This window comes from Mesocricetus auratus, unplaced genomic scaffold (genome assembly GCF_017639785.1).
Source record: "Mesocricetus auratus isolate SY011 unplaced genomic scaffold, BCM_Maur_2.0 Super-Scaffold_100011, whole genome shotgun sequence".
Lineage (NCBI taxonomy): Eukaryota > Metazoa > Chordata > Mammalia > Rodentia > Cricetidae > Mesocricetus > Mesocricetus auratus.
The window spans coordinates 60,815,569-60,839,383 of NW_024429195.1; the positions used below are offsets into that span (position 1 = coordinate 60,815,569).

Genomic DNA, 23,815 nt, shown 5'->3' on the forward strand with positions numbered 1-23,815 from the left:
GTCTTTTCTAATGCTTAGGCCAAATTTTATGTTTTCATTCATTGGATTTCCTTATTTCTAATTATGACCCTATCGTGGCTTTGCTTTCCATATGTCAAATAACCAGACTGAACGTTTCTGAAAGATTTTCTCTTGGTTCTTTTTCCTCCTTTCATAAAGATTCTTTGTATTATATTATAATTAAATGTTTAGCCTCTAGTATTTACTAACCTCAAATTTTTTAGAAGAAATACGTATTTTATTTTATTTTATTTTTATTATTTATTTTTAAATTTAATTTAGAAACAAGGTTGCTTCACAAGTCAGTTCCAGGTCCCTCTAAAGTTCCCTCCCCTCCTCATGTACCCCCCCAAACCCCCCCAATATCCCCTCATTTCCCCAGAGAGGGTGAGGCCCTCCATGAGGGTGTCCATAGTCTGCCATTTCATCCAGGGCAGGGCCTAGACCCTCCCCCAAGAGTTCAGGGTGAAAGTGCATTTCACTTTGTTGGATGTAACCTCAAGTTTTATGGTGCCTAGTCCTCATTAATCACTCAAAAATATAGTTAAGCTTGTTTTCTTTCATTTTTTGCCACCTCCTTTTATTTCCTATTTTCTTATAATTTTCAATCTTATCTATCCCTTTTCGTATTGTCAGAGATGTGTAGAAAATAAAGATTCCTAGGGCATGATTCTATATTGTTATTGTACACTCCTTTTTAAGTGAAAGCATTTCTTGTAATGTAGGTGTTACTTGTGTTTAATATCACATAGCAAGATGCTTTGCTGATGGTCTGGGACAATAAACATTTTTAATTGAATCCTCCTCTTATATAACAAGCCGAAATGAAGCCAATAAGTTCCTTGAGGATTGAAAGTAAACCAGTAGGGGTAAAATAATCAAGGTAAAGACTTACAAACACTTTACACTGAACTACCTATGTGATAATTAACAAACAAACTTCAATTAGACTTAGTTTTCTGGTTTCTCTACAAAAATTAGACAGAAAATCACAATGATGAAACTACTCAAGTTCCCGTAGAGTCATGGGAAGCTGTATCTGTTGGCATTTGGAGGAAATAGTTCATCCAGCCTTGCCACAGGTGTTATTCTTCTGTGGTTTTCTTCTCTTTGTTACTCTGATTTTCTTCAGCTGTTTTACTTTGAAGATTTTTGTCCCATCTACTCTTGTATGTCTCCCAGCATGGAGTTACATTGTCAGATTCATGTTTCTTTAGCAAGCTTACCACATTAACCTCTACATGAATATTTTAGGCTCTCTGCTTAAGGAATAGGACATACCACTTTGCATGGATAGTATCCCTCTTTATGCTGTTAGATCTTATATTTTTGCATCAACATAATCCATGTTGAAGGTCAATATGCAATTATGTATCTGTTTGCTGACCTGGGTTTTTAGCTAAGTTCCACGATTGTAACAGCATCTTATTTTGTACTATATTGTATCCCTGCTTACTGCAGTGTCCCTAGTGTGGTCTCTTGGTATTTAAGGCAAAATAAATATTAACTGAACAAATGAAGAAAAGATAAAACACTCATTAGTTTAGGCAAAAGATTATTTAGTTAATGTATATCTTCAATTTTAAACAAACTACTGTGGTGTTCCTTGAATGGCTATGAATTACATAGGAATATACAAACTTACCTTGAGTTCATTTTTATAAAGAATGACTAGTGGTTTTTCCCAGGCTGTCCTTAACGAAGACATTGGCTGGACAGAATCTATTTGGCTTCCTGGTGAGTCATTTCTCACTGTTGGAATTCCATTCTCCTAGTGGAGAAGTGTGCAGTAGGGATATTGGAGCTGCTGGAGTGAGTTAAATTATAGCTGAAGATGTGAAAATGTGGACTTGATGCTAAGAGAAGGTAAAAGCTAGATTCTAACTAATAACCAGAAAGAGGCAATTAACTCCTGTGCCAGTCATTTTAGTTAAAATCATTGCAGCTGTTACCACAGGATGGAAAATTAGAGCCTGGCTTTTATAATTTCATACATTTTAATTTTGATAGGCTATCTATTGATTAAAAAGGAAAAAACAAACGTAAAAATATTTGTAATAAATACACTTTTGGTGTAATCTACTGCATATATGTTTTTACCTGTCTCTTATTTTTAATAAACTCAATATTCAAAGAACTAGACTATACTATTTGCATATTTTCAATGCATTTCATTGGCTTATATCCAGTGTGGCTTTTTGAAAGTTATTTTCTCAATTTTCTAATCAATTTACTAATCATTGATTGTAGTGTCTAAAGGATTTTCCACTGTAAAATATTATGAAGAACACATCTAGTCATGTTCAGTCTCTACTCAGATACTTTGGATGATAACAAATCCATTTACTCTTACAAAGTATGTGCTGGTTGTGCCTAATGGTGCATTAGCCAGTCTTCTTTGATTTACTTGTCTTAAAAATCTACTCATTTTTGTCAACTAAGCAAGGCTGTGTGGAAAGCACAAGGCCTGCAAGGGTCTGTACCACGTGCTCTGCTTATCTGTTATGGCTGTTAGCTTGGTGTTTTGTGAGACTCCTATTGCCTGCTCTTGGGACTCTTTTCCTCCTGTTGGGTTGTTTGTTTAGCCTTGATATGAGGGCTTTTGCCATGTCTTATTGTATCTTGCTTTGTTTGGTTTTTTACTCTTAGAATTCGCTCTTTTCTGAAAGGAAACAGGGAACAGATCTGGGGTAGAGGGAAGTTGGGGAGAGCGGGAAGGAGTGGAGGGAGGGGGAAACTATGGCAGGATATATTGTATGAGAGAAGAATTTATTTTCAGTAAAAAAAACCAAACAACTAGTTTTATTTATAATATTGACATTTTCCAAGAAATATGAATGAGCTAGTTTTCTTATCACTGTACAGAAGCATTAAAAATATCACAATTCATCAAGATAGTTAATGTTATTTTTCTAATTCTTAAAACACCTTTAGCCAAAACCAGTTTTTGAAATGGCAAGTCACGTTAAGCACAGCTCTGCCCCAACTTAATGTGCCAAAGTTGGTCAACTCCCCATGGTGTTGAGAGGGGTACATTGGGTGCTGAGTGGGAGGGGGTAGGAGAGAGAACTATGGTTGAAATGTAAAATGCAATTAAAATTAGATATAAAAAAGATGTAGATACAAATGTAGATGATATAGATAGATATGGATAAAGATAGATATATAAATATGTATTTTCTTCTTTATGACACGTCTATTTCCCATTACTCTGAGTTTCTCTGCCTTTAAAAATAGTGGCTTATAGCTCTTGGTATGGTGACACAAACCTTAAATCCCAGCCTTAGGGAGGTAGGTGCAAGATCTTCATAACTTTACAGACAAACTGGTCTAGTACAGCCAGGACCACCAAGAGAGACTGTCTCAAAAAAAAAGTAAATAAATAAAAATAGTTTGTGAATATTCATTATTAAAAATAGTTGTAATTTATATGTGTTCATGATGCATAGGTTCCATCTAATTTTCTTATTTATGAAAACATTCATCATAGCAATAAATTAGTACAATGGCATCAGCAAAAGCTTTGTTTTGTAATGAGTAAACAAGAGTAAGTAAGTAACTTCCAATCTCATAGACCAATGACTCAAACCCAGCTGTTAGAACTCAGAGCCCAAGCTTTAAACACCATGCACGATGCACTTAGCATTTCAGGTCCTATGGAGAACAGGAAATGAAGGAAACAAGTAGAAAATAATCACACAGAAAAACAAAATCCACTTCAGACCTCAAAGGGCTTTTTAAGCAGGAGAAAGTGAGTTGCCAGACCATGACCAACATCCCAACCTTGTGCATTTTATAAAAACTAGAGATTCTAGATTGTATTTTAGAGGACTGTCCATTAAAATGACTAGAAGTCATTTATAAATGCTCAAGTCTCTGACGGGCCCTTTTGTCACACTCTCTCATGTAACCTTCCTTTCCAAAAGTGAAAATTGAGGCTTAAGGAAATTCAGTACCTTTGATGAAGACCACACATGTGATTAGCAAATGTTGGAATCACACGAAATTCTTTGTTCAACACTCTTACACTGCATGGCGCCACACTGAGGCCAAACATGATCTCCCAGATTGAAAATACAAAGCGTGGAGAAGTGTGAAATGCTAGTACATGATAGAAAGCCATCTCGGAATCCAGGAAGAAACACCAGCAATCAAAAAACAAAACAGAAAAGCCAGTGTCTATACTCCACCAGTTCTGAAAGTAATACACTTTACAATATAGCTTCATGAAGCTGGTTGAAATTCATCCTGGAATGTTTTCTGAAGGTTTTTAGTTCTGAACTGGGTTTATGAGAACAAAAACTGTGATGTATCTACAGATAGAGATGACAGGAGGCCTAAACAGCGTGATACTTTGAAAAATAAAGTACAAACTCCAGAATTCAGATTGCACTTCTAAGACCCACCTTGGCAGTGATAACCAAAAACCACTACCTTGTCCTCATCATTAACTGACACCTTCTTCTAGATATCATCCTTTTTATTCCATCCTTATGTGAAAAGACATCCTTTAAAAAACAAAAACCAATGGTGTAGCTATACTTTAAGATCTATAGCCTGTCTGGTTTGGGATTTTTGTTTGTTGTTTTTTTAGATAAATATTATAATTTCTTTATCAAATTTGAGAGTGAGGAAAAGGCTTTGGGCTTCTCATTCCAATGATTGTGACAAAGCTCTAAACGGGATTAGGTGGAGTAAGTGATGAGTAAACAACACTCATGAATCTTAAATTGAGAAGTTGGCCAACTCGTGAGGATTTCAAAGTCATATGCCAGTAGCTGATACATGACTTGAACAAGTCCATCACATGATTCAAAGTACAATAATTCATACAAGGAAGACTTTACATGCACTGAGCTTATAAAAACTCACTGATAACGCATATAAAGTCAACCACAGGCATTTTAAAGTTACAGTGTTTATAAATCAGGATGAGGGACACAGAGAAAACTTTCCAAGGATTCATAAGGAAACCTTTATTTGGTAAAGCAGGAATGAGTTCCAGCAGTAACATGTAATTGTTTTGAAATAGCAACTTCTGATGCCACATCTGGAGAATAGAATAATATAAGCCTCAACAGGTAGTAATTACTGAAGGTAATTGTAATGCAGCTTGAGCGGTAAACATTAATGAAAAAGAAAGATTTCTAAGCAAATAAAATCTCAAGCAACAAAAAGACAAAAAGTTTGTGATAAATGGTTCATTTAGGCATGCAGTGCTGTGTGGGCAAAATTGGATTGCAATCATAGCCATTTCAAAAAATGAAAACATTAGGAGAAAAGAAAATTGGACAGAAATGGCATGGAAATTACAGCCTTTGATCCAATCTGAAGAACCTTTTTCTGAAACATCATCAAGAGTGGGCAGCGACTTCCTCCCAGTCTCCTGTTAAAACCTTTCTGAAAGCCCAGAGACCAGGAGATAAAAAGAATCAATTTGGGACAGACAATGAAAGCATTTCTCAGCAATGATCTTTTTTTTAAACCATAAAATACTGCAAAATTAATTCAGCTGTTCAATTGCTGTCTGATTTTGAAATTGATGCTTTGAATTTCAAGAGAGTGGCCTTCCTGGGTCATTTTCACGTGCCCACCCTAAGATCAAGGACAGGCTTCATGGTAACTGATAGAGAGATGCCACAAATTCAGACCAAAGTGTCCCAGTGTCACCAACAGTGCATCATTGTGGTTGACAATACCATGGGTCCCAGACTTGGTTCTATGAATGGTAATGCCATCCTTCCAACATTAGTGGGCACTGTGCTATAGAACTAGGTTTGCAGTTGTACATGGTCGGCTGCTGTTTCCAGAAACATGCAGTGCAAGATCCAGATTTGCAAAAACTTAAATTAATTCCTGCAGGGTTGAAACAATAATGATCACAGACTTGTTTAATCACTACTAAAATGTCAGTAATTTGATTCTAAAACATTTATATTTGAAATTACCCATTGGCTTTCTTTATTAAATCCTGGCAATTAGTCCTTTGACAAGGTTTTCCGACCTATTTTGTTAAATCCTCATCTTTAAATTATCTTTCTCATAATCATTTAAGTAATCCCTTGTACATAAAATTATCTGGGGTTATTAACTTTGGGAGAATGACACAGCCTAATGTTAAAAAGAGAAGTGTGGGTAAATAGTTTTAGAATGTCACATTTAAGTAAACAGCTGCCCCTCCTTCTGAAGAAATACTTTCAATACTATTTGCTGTGCCCAAAGCAAAATTTAGATTTATTTTCTTATTTTATGTGAGTTCTACTTCATTAGCATTTGCTGTTTGACCTTTTGAATTATAGACCCCTTCTAACCTTGAATGGTGTTAGAATGAAGGAAAACTGTGTCTGTTTCATGTCTTTGAAAGTGAGCACTGTTTTTATTGCTCTTTGGAAATACTACTTACACTATGGAAGTGTAACATCTCAAGTGAAAAGACTTAAATCTTTTGTACTTAAGATTTTTGATTCAACCAAGGTAGTAAGGTCTATTCACCTAAATACAAATAAATTAAACTGAGAGAGAGAAAGAATGAGAGAGAATTTTGTTTAAAATATCTCTAATAGCTTATAGTATAAAATAATTTTCTAATTACCCTTTCTCTTAGGGGATTACACCACACAACATTTTACTTGAAAAGATTGAAAATGCTTGCCCTAGACCTTTAGAAAACTTTTTAGTTTAATTGAAAATATTGATAACAAATCCAGCCATAAGGGAGTGGCTGAAACATTCCAACAACCAGGACTGCTGCCAAGGTTGTGTCCTTTTTACTGAGCTTACCATCAAAATACTCTATACTCTATATGATAATTCTTTTTCTAATATGTCTTCACAATGAACATAAACTGGAGCGGTTCCATAGCTTCTCTTACACCTTGGTGACTTCAGTACCTATTATCATCTAAGACATTGCAGCTGCTTTCTACATACTTGAAGAGAGAAAACTATGAATTAAATGGATGAATGGGTGTAAAATAATGTCCACTTTATTGGGAGCTACAAAAAGAAAGCAAGTGAATGAAATTTTGAAGATTTGAACACTGGGAATGAGAGACCTGTAAGGAAGGATTGTAATGCCAGGGATGACATGGAGGGATGGTATCATGAGTTAAGAAGGATGGTCCTAGGTTATGATAGACATGTATTGAGGAATGGATCTGGAGAGTTGGATACGTACAGCTTTAGGTTTTAGGAGTTTGAGAATTGACAGCAGGAATGGATGAAATAGAGAAACGCATGTCTTCCATTGGCATGGAAGGCTAGATGTTCAAGAACAGGATATTCACTAATTCACTTAGTTTCACAGATTTCTTTTCACCTAGAAAATAAAAGATTTAAGTTAGATAGAAGTTACATTCTTTGTCATCAAAGAGATAAGCTTATGACTCTAGCTAACATTCATCAAAACTATGGGTAAGGAATGATCAATTGAACATGGCTAAAATAAGCAAAAAAGCTCTTCTTCAAAAAGAAAGCTGAGCTATCATGTTGGTGGTGTATAGGTAACCCTATTGTCATCTATGTCTTAGAATGTCAAGGATGAAAACCTCATTTGGTGAATAATATGGATACATTAATTATGACACAAAATTAAAGTGTACAAAGACTGTAAAGAGCATTTGTATACAAGGTACCCAGCAACAGGAGAGTTTTGAATCAACCTGTCTACAGTGGCAATCTTCTTACTCTAGTGGTGTTACTTTCAGTGCTTTTACTTGTTCAATAAACTTAATTCAGAATAATCCTCTGGCATGAAAACAAAATCACTCAGTTGCCATTGCAGTGTTTTGCTAAGTATCAAAGATCAGAAGTCTTTAATTAAAATGAATCATTATAATTCTTTCTATGGTCTGTCTGTCTGCCCAGGTTTTCATTCAGACATTTAGTTCAGAGAGTAAAGCATCAATTATAAAGATTTTCAGACCTTGTGTCTTAGGATTAGTTAAACTAATGTTCAGAAAGGCTGGAGAACTTAGAAAACCCAGCAGATTTTAAGAAGTCTGTTTGAGAATTTGACCTTTTTTGTGTCAACCTCAAACACATCAGTACTCTCGCACAGCCTTCAACTACTACCATACCAGGAGCATAAAATTGATTCCAAGCTTATGAGATTTTGTTAATAGCTGTCTGTGAATTCAGTGTATATGGAGTAAATCAAAGTTACAACACTCCAAGATGGGTTAAAAGTCTCAGAAGACATCCCAAGATTTGAGAAATGATAGGAATAAAACAAAGAACAATTATTATTTTAAAATAGTTCAATGTTATGTGAGATATTGTGTGTTCCCCACATTGTTCTGAGAATTGAGGTAAGATCTTATTGAGTTCTCAAAACACTTCAATGGCCCAAGTACATTTTCTTCATTCCACAAATTAAAGGTCTGAGGGACAGAGAAGAGAAATGCTTTAACAAAGCTGCACAACTAACATATTTGGGGACCAGAAGATAAATGTGTTTGGCCTGGAGTCCATTCTTCATGGCACTGCTGGTTAGCCAGGAAGGAGACCATGATGTTTGTTTGATTCAGAAGTTGGTGATCCACATCCATGAGTGGGACATGGGAAAATACCTGAGAAGTGTTCAGAAAACATTACCATTGTGGACCTTGGCACCTAAACAAGTTTAGTGGCCATGAGTAGAGATTTTGCACCACTTTTAGGAAGAGACACTGAAGGCAAAATGCATCACAGTTCACAGGAGAGTGAGTGAGGACACTTCAGCAAGTGCAGCCCATGAGCTTAGATGGTGGGGTGTACATGCCACCACCTGTGGCAAATACGGCTGCCTCCTTTCTTGTCCCTGGCTGCATATTATGAGCTTTGTTAGAAATAGTCTTTACTAAGTATAGCCACAACAGTGGATCTCAACCTATGGATCGTGACCCCTTTGAGGATTGAATGACCTTTTCATAGAGGTCACATATCTCATATCCCATTACAATTCGTAATAGTAGCAAAAATATGGCGATGAAGTAGCAATGAAATTATTTTTGTGGTTGGGGTCACCACAACATGAGGGACTGTATTAAAGGGTTGCAACATTAGGAAAGTTGAAAGCCACTGATCCATAAGAAACTGACAAGAGAGCCGGGAAATCGTCTACTCACCTGTGAGACAGGGAGATGGCCAGAGCACCTCCTTACAACTCCTGAACTCTTACACTGTGCATCTGATGAGCAACTAAAACTAAAGGTGACTATTTGGCTAAATTAAAGAGGCATATTTAAAAACTGAAGGTTTAGTTATATCAAGTTAATGGGAAAATGAAACTGTTTAGTACGTGTACTATCTTGCTAAAGAACATGTCCATAGTCATCACAGAGCAAAATACAAGAGATGAAAACAAATCACACAATTGGAAGATATTTTTTAAAAAAATAACATTTTATGATGGATGTAATAAAGCATTAGAATGGGCTGTCTGGATAGATGAGCTAGCATCTGCCTTTCCATATTGAAGTGAGTTTTCATCTCTATTAATTAAAATTTCAGGAAAGATAGGTGCTCCCTAGAATCCTGCTCTCCAGTATCAAATTTGACACTCAGTTGTCTCTGGAATGTCAATAATAAAACCTACTTCACATTTTTTGTTGGCATTATATTCTTTTAAAACAAATTAAAACTTTATTTTCATCTTGGTTCCAAGTCAACTCTGCATGTTTTGTTTAAAGTCAATGAATAAATTATAGTGCCCTAGATTTACAGGGTAGTGTTTTTAATTACACTCTATTTATCAGAATAGACTGCCTATTAGAGTAAATAACTCTATTAATGCATCCTTACACAACTAGAAATATCTAGATTTACTTTTATTCAGTAAAATTGAAGAAATATTTTCTGGCCAATTTTTTATGGTGAGTCCATTTTTGTAATGCCCTCAATCTCTTATCTTCCCAGAAGTGTGTTTCCACCCACTTGATTTGATCAGTGTGGTACCACATCAGAGATTGCAAGCCAAGTACATCATAAGTGCATGTGAGACCTTATGCTAAGAACAACCTCAGATAAGACAGACACCACAATTCCTCCTTTCAGAAAATAAAAGGATTCAATATAACCTCTCTTAATAAGAAGGTACAACGGAAAGTGTCACTGATGTAGCTTTATCTATGGAAAGGCATGACCAATGCTCACAGTCCTGTGACCCCAATACATCAGGGAAGGTCAGCGGGTGCTACTCCCACGAATCGTTTCTTACATAGATTAATTAATGTTTTAAGGAAATCTACCCTCCAGAGTCTGGGCTTACCATAAATGACTTGAAAGATGCAGACTGTTCAGTCTATTGCAGTCAATGGGTTCATCAAACTTAGCTTAAATTTCTGGTTAGATAGACTCAGTGGGCCCAGTCTACAAAAGTGTCCCATTGGATAAGCATTATTGGCAGTTATCACAACTTGCCTCGCACTATCACAGATAGGAGGTTCCTACGGCTTCACCTTCAGGAAAAAGGAAAGAGAAAGCACAAGGAGGGAATTGCAATGTGAAGGTAAGATATAAGAAAGAGAAGAAGAATTTAACCTTTACCTGACTATGGCTCTTGGTCCCACATTTTCTGCTGCCACCTCTGTAACCCACTGTCTGTATGGTCCTGTCCTGTCTAATGTCAGCAAGTTCATTCACCAGACAAGTTGAACTGTTTGAAGCATGTTGTGGGGGAACATTTCAGCACAGACCTTTAAAAATCACCATATACCATTGGCACGACCTTCGTTCCTTCTTTGCTTTGATGCAGCTAGCTAAAGCTGTGACACTGGGTCATGCTCCTTTAGGCAATTAAAAAAAATAAAAAGAGACTGATGTGAGGTTTAAAAAAATCAAAATAACTACACAGAATCAACCCCAGGGCTACCATTATTTTAAGTCTTACTTTTTGAAGTAGAAGTTAGCAAGAAATTCCCCCACTTTCAGTGAAACAGAAATATATTTAACTCTTTGTATACATAGAACCTGACAAAACAATTTACTCATTTTGATGTATGACAGTTTAAAGCTATGATTCAATGCTGACTTACTGGCAGTATTTATCCAGTGAATACCTATATATCAAAAATTATATTGAGGGTTAAAGATACAAAGAAAGAGCAAAATGTGTCCATATTGTGGAAAGACTTGGCCCAGAGAGGTTAAGTCACTTTCAAATTTATTAGCACAGACTCAGATTTTTCCCTCCTAAATCCATGTTTTGATGCTCATGCAATAAAAATGTAGAAAGATGGCTCTCTCATAGGAATCAAGAAATGCTTCTGAGAGATGATATTAGAAGTGAACTCTAAAAGATAGATTGAATTTGATCAAAGGCATCTTTCAAAGCAAATCTTATAACATGTCCTGGGGCATGACAGTTTGTTCAGGGTGACTTGATAACATTTATTAAAATGATATTTAAGGTATATGGGAGAAATGAAAGGCAGAAAATTTCCATTAGGAGTAGATTAGGAAGGACTATGTGTGCTCCCATAAGGGTCTTTTATTTTGGTCTTGCAAATAAATAGGGACAGGAAAGTAGGTAAATAGAGGTAAATAGTGGGTAAGAGTGGAGAATGACAGATTTGGCTGGGATGATGGGGAAAGTGAAATGAATAACATGAATTATGGATTATGCAAACTTATACTCAGAATTATCTGTAATGAGTACTGACACAGGGAGCATTGTGAGGCAAAAGAATCAGAGACATAAAGGACGGCTACAAGTTCAAGGAAGTATTAGGGCATTTCATCAAAGATATCCATGGCATCATAAACTATCAGGTGCTTTACTTGAAGAAACACTAAGAAATAAAAAATCCTCCCATTTAAGTGCAATCTATCATAATATGCATTCCAATTTCATAAATGTTAAGAAGGTAATAGTAAATTCATCTCAGATCTCATGAGTTATAGTTTATAATAACTCAGGCAAAGGTAAAATGAATCACTGGCTCCAGTCACTGAGTAAATTAGAACATAAATTAATTGAAAAGATAATGATTGAGAACAAGGGAGAAGCTGGGGAAAGTTGCCAGTAGTGATTGAGGGGAAGAAAGGGTAATGAATATAAGATAGTTAGGAAATGCAATTATGGAACTTAGTTGTGTTGCAGAGAGAGAGAGAGAGAGAGAGAGAGAGAGAGAGAGAGAGAGAGAGAGAGAGAGAGAGAGAGAGAGAGAGCTTTCAGAAGACAAAGACAGGAATGAAAAGTGCATATAGCCAACACTCAAGTTTGTCTTGTGAGGTGATGTTGACTTGATAAGTAGGAAATAAAAAAAAATGAAATGGTGTTGATTCAAAACATATTGTGAGGCAATTTTGAAAGTATTGATCATTGATAATCCTTGGAGTAATAGAAGAAACTCTGTGGCAGTCCCACTAATGCAGAAAGAAGGTCACAGAGAATCAGTGTCAGTGTTTATTTCAAATTATCATATGAAAAGCACTAACAAAATAGAATTTAAATGAGAATTTAAACACTGTGGTGCAAAAATGCTACATCCAAGATTCCAGAAAAGAGAATTGAAAGTTTAAACTATGGAATCTCACAATTCATACTCTTTTACCCTTTGTTCCCCATGTAGATATTGGATGCTACCTACCTGTTGGTCACACCCCTGTATCAGTTGTGTGATCAACTACCAGGGTATCATACTGCTGTGTTCAAGTAACTCCTTAATTAAATAGTGGTTGGTGCCCTTGCAGAATGCTTCAATTCCATCTTTTATATCACTTCCCTTCTTCACATAAGCCTTTACTATCTCGTAAAATGGCAAAAAAAATCAATGAATATAATGCCATGAGCAAGCCCATACACATTTTGTTACTGTACATTATCAGGTTGATTACTAGACTGCGTATTATTACACTTGTTATTGTTACTTTGTTGATAATTCCTTACTGTACCAAATTCATGATAAACCTTATCATAGTTAAGTATGTATACATAGAAGAAAATAGTATATGTAGTCTTGAACTCCATCTCCCACAGAGAGCAGGGACTAAGGTTATGGCCTGGTAGTTAGGCTGAAATGAGTAAGCATTCAGCTGTAGATGTGTTATGCTAAAAAGTGCCTCTGAGACATAAAATAAATTTGAAAGTCATCTACTCATAGCAAATGAGTGAATCTGCAGCATGAAAGACTTCCATGAGAAAAATATAAAGTAGCTCAAGTGTAGAAACTTAGTCAGTTTTATTTAGATGGAAGAGGTAGTTCTGACTTAGACAAAGTAGAACTATTTATGAGAAACTAAGACATGATATACTCAGTGACAATATGCATAAGGCAGTTGTATCGGATGTTTTTAATACTTAACAAGTAACTGCATACTACATATTCAAACCTCTTGTTTATAACTGAGGAAGATCTGACAACCTCACCACCCTAGGGTCACAGAATTTGCAAGTGTCAAAGTGGAACTCTGAACTTATGGCTCTTGGTTAAAAATCTTCTTGGCTTATAATGCATGACCAGCACACAAAGCTTGACTTGCTGTAATTTCCATACGTTGTTCTTAACTTCCTTACAGAAACTTGAAGCAAACCCAAATGATGAAACAAATTACAAACATGTATATATATATATATATATATATATATATATATATATGTGATTTGTTTAAGCTAGGCCTGTCCCTCCAGGCATCTAGAATTGTATGCTAGATGTTGATAAACTTTTTTACCTATAAAGATATAATCTTCAATTCTGCAAAAATGAAGTATGTTTTCGTAAGACAAGCATATAGCCTTATCCATCTTGTACTGTTTATTCCCTTTTAATTATGACAAGGAAACAAGAAATAATTCGATATCCTAGTAAAAAGTTAAGCAGTAGTAAAAGCAACAGACCCTTGTATCCCATGCTGTAATAACAGGAAATAGGAAAGATTGGATCCAAGTATGGGAAGGTAACAGTCTGTCAAAGTTCTATATTTCTGATCATTAGACTTCATACAGGAAACTAGGAAGTTAAAAATGTTTATTGAAGCCTTTGGTTACTGGTTTAATTCACACTGTGAACACACTGACAGCAAAAGAAACACTCTAGTTTATAAATGCTACATGTTAACATCAGGTAGCCTGTAGTTCTGATGACATTGTTTCTGCCTTATACCCTCAAGATGTATGTTTTCAAATTTTCCCTAGTGTTTCTTTTGCTTAACTTAAAAACTGCACTCTCTCAAACAGAAACTGTGCTGCCAAAGTTCTTATGACAACTACCACTAACCATATCTAGTAGCTTCTACTTGACTACTTCAGAACTCAGTAGACTGATAATGATTATTCATGAAGCAAACTAGATTTTTCTCTTTAGCATTTATGCGATTTCATTGGTGCTTAACATGATTTCATCCATAAAAATAGCTGTTTTTTTCACATTCTGTGCTCAAATAAATCTTGTATATATATAATACTGAATTAAAGCCTTCTTGTCATAAAAATAAACACAAAACTTTATAGTTTTCCTCTTAATTTTTTACTTATTGGTCCCATTAGTGACATTTTAGGCTGTTTTCAAACTTCTTTTCCACAACTCTGGAGGTAAAGGATGTACCACTCATTCTGTGGATGATGCATCAAATGCTCATGAGAATTCAGATCTTTTGATGCATAATTTTCAGTGGTCCAAAACAGAACTGTTCCATCCTCAGAATATTACATTAGCCAAGGAACACTACATCTGCCACCGCCTCCACAAGTCCAGGGCATTATTTGCATTTGTCTGAATCATTTTTGTACTTACAGAGACACTCCTCACTCAGTGGTGCACCTTTTATACGTGAGAGGTAACAAGTTCTCTGGCTTTGTCTGCTGTTATCCAGAATAGCCTTTGAGACTTCCTCAATTTTTCATGTTGGCCATTAAAAACCTAGCTGATATTTTTATATATGTTTGTTCATGACTTAACATTCTCTCCTATTCCTCTGCTTAAAAGAACTAAAATATACCTGTGAGATGTATTTGGCTTGTGCAAGCATTGCTCTCATGATTTCTTTCCTGGCCACTATGCAAGCTGAGTCACTGACGGCCAGAGTTCATGCTACCTAAAGGCTTACTATGCGCCAAGCACTATGTCATGAACTTGATACAGGCCACAGCCCACATTTCTCAACAACTATACTCAAATAACTTTTATTATGCATGCTCATTGGAGGAACTCAGTCTGAAAGAACTTGAGACGACACATTACCAGTCAGAGTCAATTTTTCCTGTGAGTCTAACTATACTTAAAACCCTGCTTTTAGCTGTTGTTCCCGTCATAGGCAGGTCAGCTGGTCCTGTTTTGATTTAGTCAAATAAATTACCTATCGTACAGAGGCACAATTACTAAAGAAAGAACTTTGTGTTTTGTGATATAAAAAAATACTACATTAGGCAATAAGATATCCAACTTATAGTAGAATTTGCATAGTCTACCACTAAGCCTGTAATTTAAAATTTTTCAATCTTGAGGAATACTTTTTCAAACACTTTTATGTCTTTAAACATTCTGTTGGTGTGGGCTTAATGCCCAACCTTCATTTGTTCAATCAGATTGTCAGTAAAATATTGAGTGAAAAAGAAATGTGAACTTGACCACTGTGGTGTTGTGGTACATTTACAACATGAACCAGTTGTTTATGTCATACATGTGTGTGTGTGTGTTATATCCCTTCTTAATTCTACAGTTTCTTTTTCATTACACAGAAAAAGAAAGATAAGTAGCATAAAATGGCAAAGACATGTTATTGCCATAAGAACAATATCAAATCAATTGTAACTTTTAAGAATATAATTAAGAAATGTGGACACAATGAATTTCTGTGGTTTCAAGACACTGTCACAGAGGTTCACTTAGCATTTATGGACAATTTGGAATTTTTTAACTATTTTCTTTTTGCCTTTACATTGTTCTCCCAACTCTTAATTCATCTAGAGTGTATTCATTGCTCATTTTTCATTTTTAAAAAATCATGAAAAGTTGTGCCTTACTAAGTTAAAAAGTGTATATGCATGACTAACAATCTGCTTGTTAATTGTCCAAAAATGAACTCTAAGCAGTTATAAACCAGATATGACTGAAAGAAAAGAGCTGTCTCTCTTTACCTCCTTTGGAGTCTCCCAGGGAAAGCATACTTGAGAGAAATCAGTAGTAATTACCCTATTTCAATGGCTGCAATCTCTCTTGAGTCTTCTGTTTTGTCTTGGAATCAGCAAGATATTTCTCATGGGAGGACATCTAAAGAAGCATGCATTTGGGCATGACCATTTACTTGGCAATTGAATAAATTTCACTTGAATTTATTTTAAGCGGGTCAAGAAATATTCCAAGCATATGCTTGATTACTAAGAAATCACAAATGTATAGAGGGAGATGGTGATATGGAAGGAATCATGAATGATATGCACATATCTACTGAAGGAGGTTTAATGGCATGTCCCCAGAGAATGACCTTGCCACTAGCATTACTCTTTGTGAGGGAGTTGGGCACCATTTTGATAAGAGGTAGACACAGTAGAGTCTTGTACACAATCCTTTAGGAAGTAGAAATGCACAATAAAGAGTTTCTTTTTTAATTCTCACAACAACAATGTTTCCTTTTTAATTTCATCATCTTTGAAATTGTTGCTCAAGGACATTCCATTGAGTTTTAAAATATAACTTTCCTAAGCCAAATACCAGCTAAACTCATTTAAAGGACGTTTGCTCTGGGTAACATTCGTTATCACATTTATCTTTAGAAACAATTTTAACTCTGCTTATTCTATGTCTTTTATGACTAAAAGTTGTAATTGAACAGTTAGAAAAAGTCTCTGTTGATTAATTATATAGTTATATGTTATTTCAATGGCCACATTTATTATATATTTGTAGCATAAGAGGATTCTTCACAAAAAATGCTTTTTGTGGTCTGGGCATCAACCCAACTCTGATTTAGAGGAGTAATGGGAAGATTTTGTTCTCTAAAATTATTCTGAAATTTCTAAGGTTTTTTTAAAGGAAGACATAGTTGCTGCTTTTATTTGATGAATCATTGTGAAGACGCTTCTATTAAAATGTGTTTCTGTGAAAAGTTATCCTTCCCTCCATGACTAGAAATTTTATCTTGATTGCAATAAAAAATGCTAATTTGGAATAATTATTTACCCTTATAATAACTCGAGAGCTTTTATCATCAAGCCCTTGCTATTTGAGGACCTGACTCCCATCTCTAAACAAGCAAGTGTTAATGTGCTCTTTTCAATTCATGGAACACATCTTAATCTTTTTTGCTAGTCTGTTCTAGAAGCTTCTGAGTGAATAAAATTGATCTGAACCTTTGACCTTCTCCATTGTTTCTAACAATGTGTATTAAGCATACACAATAGATTGAGCACTATAATGCACTTTCCTTTTTAAAGACTAATAGGAAATTTTCTTACCCAAACTCTACTTATCTACCTATGAAATTTATCCTTTTTTTTTTTTGCTTTCTCTTAGTTTAATTACTTGCCCTTTTCTACAAGACATTATGGTATTAAAATGAAGCACTCTGATATTTTCTAATAAAAAAGACAAGGTGAAGACAATAACTAATGTTGGATTATATACCGAATTCTTCAACATATTTTTCCAGGATTTTATTATGCGTAAATATGAAAGAGTTTCTATGAATAATGAATCTTATCTTTGTATATGCTTTAAGACATCAGAGAACTGCTTTTGAAATCATCTTTTTAATATAGTTTTTGAGAAAGCAACTTACAATTTTGAAATACATACCAGTTGTCACAGTCTGTAATGAGTTTGGTCTATTGATTTTTTATTTCAGTTTTGATCAGTCCTGCATAGATAATTATAATAGAACATATTAGTGGTGAATATGAGACAATATAAATGCAAACTGGAAGTGAGTGACTTCAAAGTCTATACAGATGCAGATGTTCAAAAGCCTTCTAGGGCATTTCTTTAAATAAAAATTTCATGCCATTTTTGTGATAAACTGCCCTAATAATCATTCAATAACATCAAAAATAGCTTTACACCCTGAGTTGTAGGAGGTAGACATCAAAACTTGTATAAAAATACATACTTCCTTAGATCATGTGGAGTCAGTTGAGACTATGATTAGGAAACCTCCCTAAATGCTGTGCCACTGATGGTTCAATGCTAGGGAAAGGCTTTAAACATACTATTGTGCCGGGCAGTGGTTGGCTCACACCTTTAATCCCAGCAGGCAGATCTCTGTGAGTTTGAGACCAGTCTGGTCTACAAGAGCTAGTTCCAGGACAGCCTCCGGAGCCACAGAGAAACCCTGTCTCAACCCTCCCCTGCCCCCCCCAAAAAAATACTATTGCATACTAGATAGACTCTTGAGCTAAGTTTTAAAATGCTAGGATTGGGAACCTTGTCCTAAACTAATAATTAGAGTTCAATTCCTCTGTGTGTCATTTTTTAACATGTAAAATGGGCTTCATAATTTCTACCACAGTTCTGTTTTGTAAATCATTTCAAAGCAGAGTGGAACTGTTCAGTAAATAGTGAGTTGTAAAACTAATACAACATTCTTTGAGGGATACTTATTAAATATAGTTTGGTAAAAATAATTTATTTACAAAAACTAAATGTAAGTAAGTGAAATGCATCTTCAGAAGAGATGGAGAACAACTAAAATGATTCCGTCTGATGAATACTTAATGTATAACTGCTGTGTTCCTAAGGTGGGTTCAGTGAAATGGTAGATAAAGTGCTGGGCTTGAGCCTTTTGAGAGTTCAGTAAAAAGTGGGGGTTACTTTGGATGTATAACTGCTATGAGAGGAAAAAACAGAAAAGAATGTCATAGCAACCTTAAAAATGAAATACTATTGCATATATCGTGTATATGTTTATATCTTGTCTATTAAGAATAAATTGCATTAAAAAACTGATGAAAGCTGGCTTGGGGAACACTGCAGAAGAGAAAGAGGGAGAATTGTAGGAGTCACAGGGGTCAAGGACATCACAAGAAAACCCACAGAACAACTAACCTGGCCCATAGGAACTCACAGAGTATGAACCAACAACCAGGGACCTAAGCCCTCTGCATATACATGACATATAGTTTGGTCTATTTGTGGGACTCCTGAACAATGGGAGTAAGGGATGTTCCTAATGCTTTGTCTGACTTGTGGGAACCTATTCCTCATCCTGGGTTGCCTTACCCAGCCTACACAAGGGGGCAGGGTGCTTAGTCTTACTGTAGCCTGATATGCCATGGTTTATTGATACCCATGGGAGGCTTGCTCCTTTCTGAACAGAAACAGAGGAGTAGATTGAAGGGGACAGCAGGGAGATGAGGGGGAAGGAATGGGAGGAGAGGGGAGAGGGGAACTACAGTCAGAGTGTAAAATAAGTTAATTTTTCAAAAGAAATAAATTGCATCAAAACATTGTCTAGTGCATTGAGAGAGAAAATTATGTGTGTGTATGTTTATCTAATATAGTTGAAATGTATTCTCAAGCCTCAGGAACATACAAGATTTTTTTCTCCTTCAATAAGTTTATATATTTTAGAAACATAAATTTTAATGGTAAAAAGGAACATAAAGTGAATATTGAGTGCCTTTTACAAGGCTATGTAATTATTAATAAACTTACTATCTTTAACATGGTTTGATCATTTAAAAAATAAGTTTAAATGCAATTTAAGCAAAGTACTTATAGTTATTTTTTCCTAAGTAAGCCAACAAGTTGAAATCAATTTTTTAAATCAAGAATAAACTATGATGTGATCTAACAAATACATATACCCTTAGCTTCTTGGTTTTCCAATGATTCTTTTAGAAGAAAAGGAAAAGAAATTTAGGTGACCCACCCAGCTTTGCTGAGTAGCAGTTTTCAATAATCCCCATTTGCACATCTGAGAGGAAAACTTCTAATTCAGTAGGTAAGGACTCGATGTCATAAGGAATAAATGACCAAAATCATTCCAGGAACATGTGTGGGACATAGAACAATTAGCAATTTATCAGTCAGTTGTAAGTCAGTCATCCCTATCCTTAATACAAGGAGTGGCACATCCATAACAAAGATGAAACACCTAACAATGCACTTCCTTCTTCCTTATAGAAAATTGGTAGTTCCTCCCAAAGAATCATAAATATTTACAGAGGAGAGGTCACTCACATTTCAGTTTTAAATTTAAATTTCAAGGTTTTCTCATATTGTCACTGAATAGATAAGGGAAGGTAGTTGTTACAGTTAGAAAATAATAAATTTCCTAAGGACTTTTTATTGGAAACAGTGTTTTCAGCAAGAGCTTTGTCCTCAGAACTATGTGTACTTGTATGTAATCAAAATGAGTATCTCAAGAATGCAACTTTTAAGGTCATAACCTACCATTGTATGCTAAATGTGTATAAGATAAAATGAAATGAAAGGGTAATTATCTATAGGTTTGGTTTAATTAGCAGATAACATTTTCTCACTTAAGAAATCCTCAGAGATACTCATCAACAGTCAGGTTTTCAAATAGCTTTCTCGTATCCTTTTGGGCCATTAGTTCCTCATCCTAAAAGTTTTCAATATTCTTTTCAGAGCATCTTTAATACTTGAGCAGCAATCTTCCCTGTTTGCAGCAATCACCAGTTCCATGCTTTTGTGGATGGAAAATTAAATGGGTTTTCAACAATGTAGATACTTTGAAATGAGAATTCCAGTGAAATTAGAGATAAATCAGGGGACAGCAGGAAGTCTGTGATTTTCTCCACTCGCAAATGTCTTTCTCTTAAAAAAATGCTTTTAGAATTCTTTACAGATCTTAACCCATTGATGCAAGCCAATACCTTGTGTTTTCATCTAGTTCTCATGATCTTTTTTAATGGCACCCAGAGTTCACATAATAAGAGTTGGTAAAGCATCCATCAGTGTGCCAGATTTTATAATGAATATTATATGTACTCCTGAGCACTGCAGAACTCCTACAGAGTATGTCCTTCACTTCCAGAATTGTAAAATATAAATGGCATGAAGATGTATTAAAATCTATGGAGACTATAAGAACCCGAGTAGAGAAAAATAAATTCTGTCCTATTGAGTAACATGATTATCATATGAACCTGTGAACCAAATGATTTAAGTTTAGTGAATATCATTTAGTGAACAGAATTTTAACATCTCTGAGAGAAGATGAAATCAATAAAGCTTCAAATTTCACATGCAAAAGCTGTGAGTAGATTTGGCCTGTGGGACCAACTCTGACTACAGCTAAACCTGAAAGGGCACCGGTTACAGTGTGCCACATAGACTCCCAAGAAGACTGATGTGAGCACAGCAATCATTTTTCCTCTTTATTTATTATTTATTTTACATCCCTACCACATTTTCCCTCCCTACTCTCCTCCCACCCCCGCCTCTCCTCACTACCCCCTCTCAATCCACTCTGCTATTTCTGTTCAGAAAGGGGTAACCTCCCATGAATATCAACAAAGCAGGGTATATCAAGTTGCAATAAGACTAAGCACATCCCCTTTGGATTTAGGCTGGGAAAAGCAATACAGTGTGAGGAACAGGTTCCCAGTCAAAGCACTAAGGATAGCCCTTACTCCCACTGTTCGGAGTCCCACAAGCAGACTAATCTGCACAACAATCACATATATGCAGAGGGCCTAGGTCAGTCCCATGCAGGCGCCCTGGTTGTTGGTTCAGACTCTGAGTCCCTGTGAGTCAGGTTAATTGTTTCTGGAGCAGAGAAATTCATAAGAATTCCCATCTTTGCTGCTGTGAAATAGCAGCAGTAGACCAGCAACATTTGGATTGCATATACATGTTGTATGTAGGTCAAACAGACTATTCAAGGAATTTCCTATTCATTACATTTCCTCCCAGGATTCTGTCATTCATTGGGAAAGGCTTAATTGGTCAAAGACTTGATTTTTAAAAGAGGAGTTGGGTTAAAAAAAATACATTCAAAGCCAGGCGGTGGTGGCGCACGCCTTTAATCCCAGCACTCCAGCACTCGGGAGGCAGAGACAGGCGGATCTCTGTGAGTTCGAGGCCGGGCTGGACCGACAGCCTCCAAAACAATACAGAGAAACCCTGTCTCATAAAAAAAAAAAATATATTCAAAGCCGGGTGTTGGTGGCCCACGCCTTTAATCCCAGCACTCGGGAGGCAGAGGCAGGCAGATCTCTGTGAGTTCGAGGCCAGCCTGGTCTACAGAGAGAGTTACAGGACATCCTCCAAAGCAATACAGAGAAACCCTGTCTCGAAAAACCAAAAAAAAAAAAAAAATCAAATCTTGGGCTGTGGAGTTGGAGTGTCTGAACCCGACTCTACTTCATGCTAACTGTGTGATATGAAGTGATGGGTCTGACTTGTCAATCTGAATCTCCTCATCTCCTTCCCTATTTCAATGAAGGATTAAATAACAGTATGCTGAGTGAGCTGTAATTGTGTCTGGCATATTGCAATTGGTAAATAAAAGATAGATATCGTTGCACGTTCTAAGTTTGAAGAAATCATTTGTTTTAAGATACCTTAAATTTTTTTTACTCCTACAGTCATACAATTCTTTTTCTATCTGTGTAATAATAAACAAGATACTATAGAAACAGAAACATCCAAAGCAAATTGTCAAGTGTGTAATTTGTAAACAGTCTTAAACACTTTTAATTATAAGGTATGAAAGTTTCTTGCTTATCATTTGACATTTCCTCTTGGAAATATTTGGAGTATTTGACAAGAACACTGAAAGCTCAGTCTGGAACTTTACCCTATGATGTAGTCCAACAAAGTCCCCTGACCTCAGAAAGAGGAAGAAGGAGATTTGTTTCTGGTAAGAAAGATTCCCAAAGTACAAAAGAGTGCAGCCTGGAAGGCATCCAAACTTGGAATCTCAGATGCTTGGTTCAGAGCATCTCTGTCTTTTTATACAGAGCCCAGGACCAATTGAAATGTAAATCAAGGTTGAACACAGTGGTTTCTTGGAGCTAATTGATTACATTACGAACCTATATGTATAACCCTAGGGAGGTTCTTTGAATTGACGTTGCAGTTCAGACTGGGAATGTTGCCCTAAATGGACAGAAGATCTCCTCTGTAACCAGACTATACATCCAGTGAAAAGGAGCTTGTAGCCTCGCTGTAAACAAGCAGATAAAGGAAGGAACAGAAATTTCTGAGCAAGCAAATTCAATTCCCTTTTCCAAATTCTCCTATCCAGCAGCCATTTCTGTTCTGCGGAGGCTGCATGGAAGAAAGCAGCCTAAAAGCTGTGAGAAACACTCCTTTTGTTCCCTTAGAGAGTAGAGTGGAAATCCCCGCTTTTCTTGGTTAGATGTGACGAGAGAAAGTTTTCCCGTTCTAAAATAGACACCATGCATGCTGTTCAAAGAGAAAGATCCCAGGTGGTTAAAATGAAAAGAAAATACTTCCCAAAGGAGATGGAACTTAAGAGAGGCATAGAAGAGGAATGCAAGCTAAGACCGGTGAGATGAAAGGATGGGGAGGCCATACAGCCCCTGGTGGAAAGTCTGGGAAAGATAACTGGAAGTTTTGCAAGCATCAGAGAGGGTCAGGGTGATGCTGGAGTGAATTTTTAACAAACTTAGTATAATTTAAGGCTTTCTTTATGATATTTCAGAACCAAGAATAAGACAGACATGACCAAGTGTTTACAATTAGGGAGTATGTGTCCTCATGTTGAAACTGACTTGGTGTTCTATGATGATAGCATACCATGACAGAATGTGGTAGCATTCAGGCATGGTGTCTGACATTTGTGTCATCACTAAGACGAATAGAGACTGAGAAAAACACTAAAGGGGTTTGCAGGGAGAAGGAGAAAACAGATGCTATAGGATAAGCATAGTAAAGACATCGTCACAGTATATGATATGGAACAT

General features: G+C 36.0%; 1 protein-coding gene across 2 annotated transcripts in view; it reads left to right on the forward strand.

The window, feature by feature from the left end:
• Positions 1-23,815, forward strand: part of Syt1 (synaptotagmin 1) — a 381,145-nt gene that overhangs the window by 127,000 nt on the left and 230,330 nt on the right. The gene's annotated exons all lie outside the window — the stretch shown is intronic.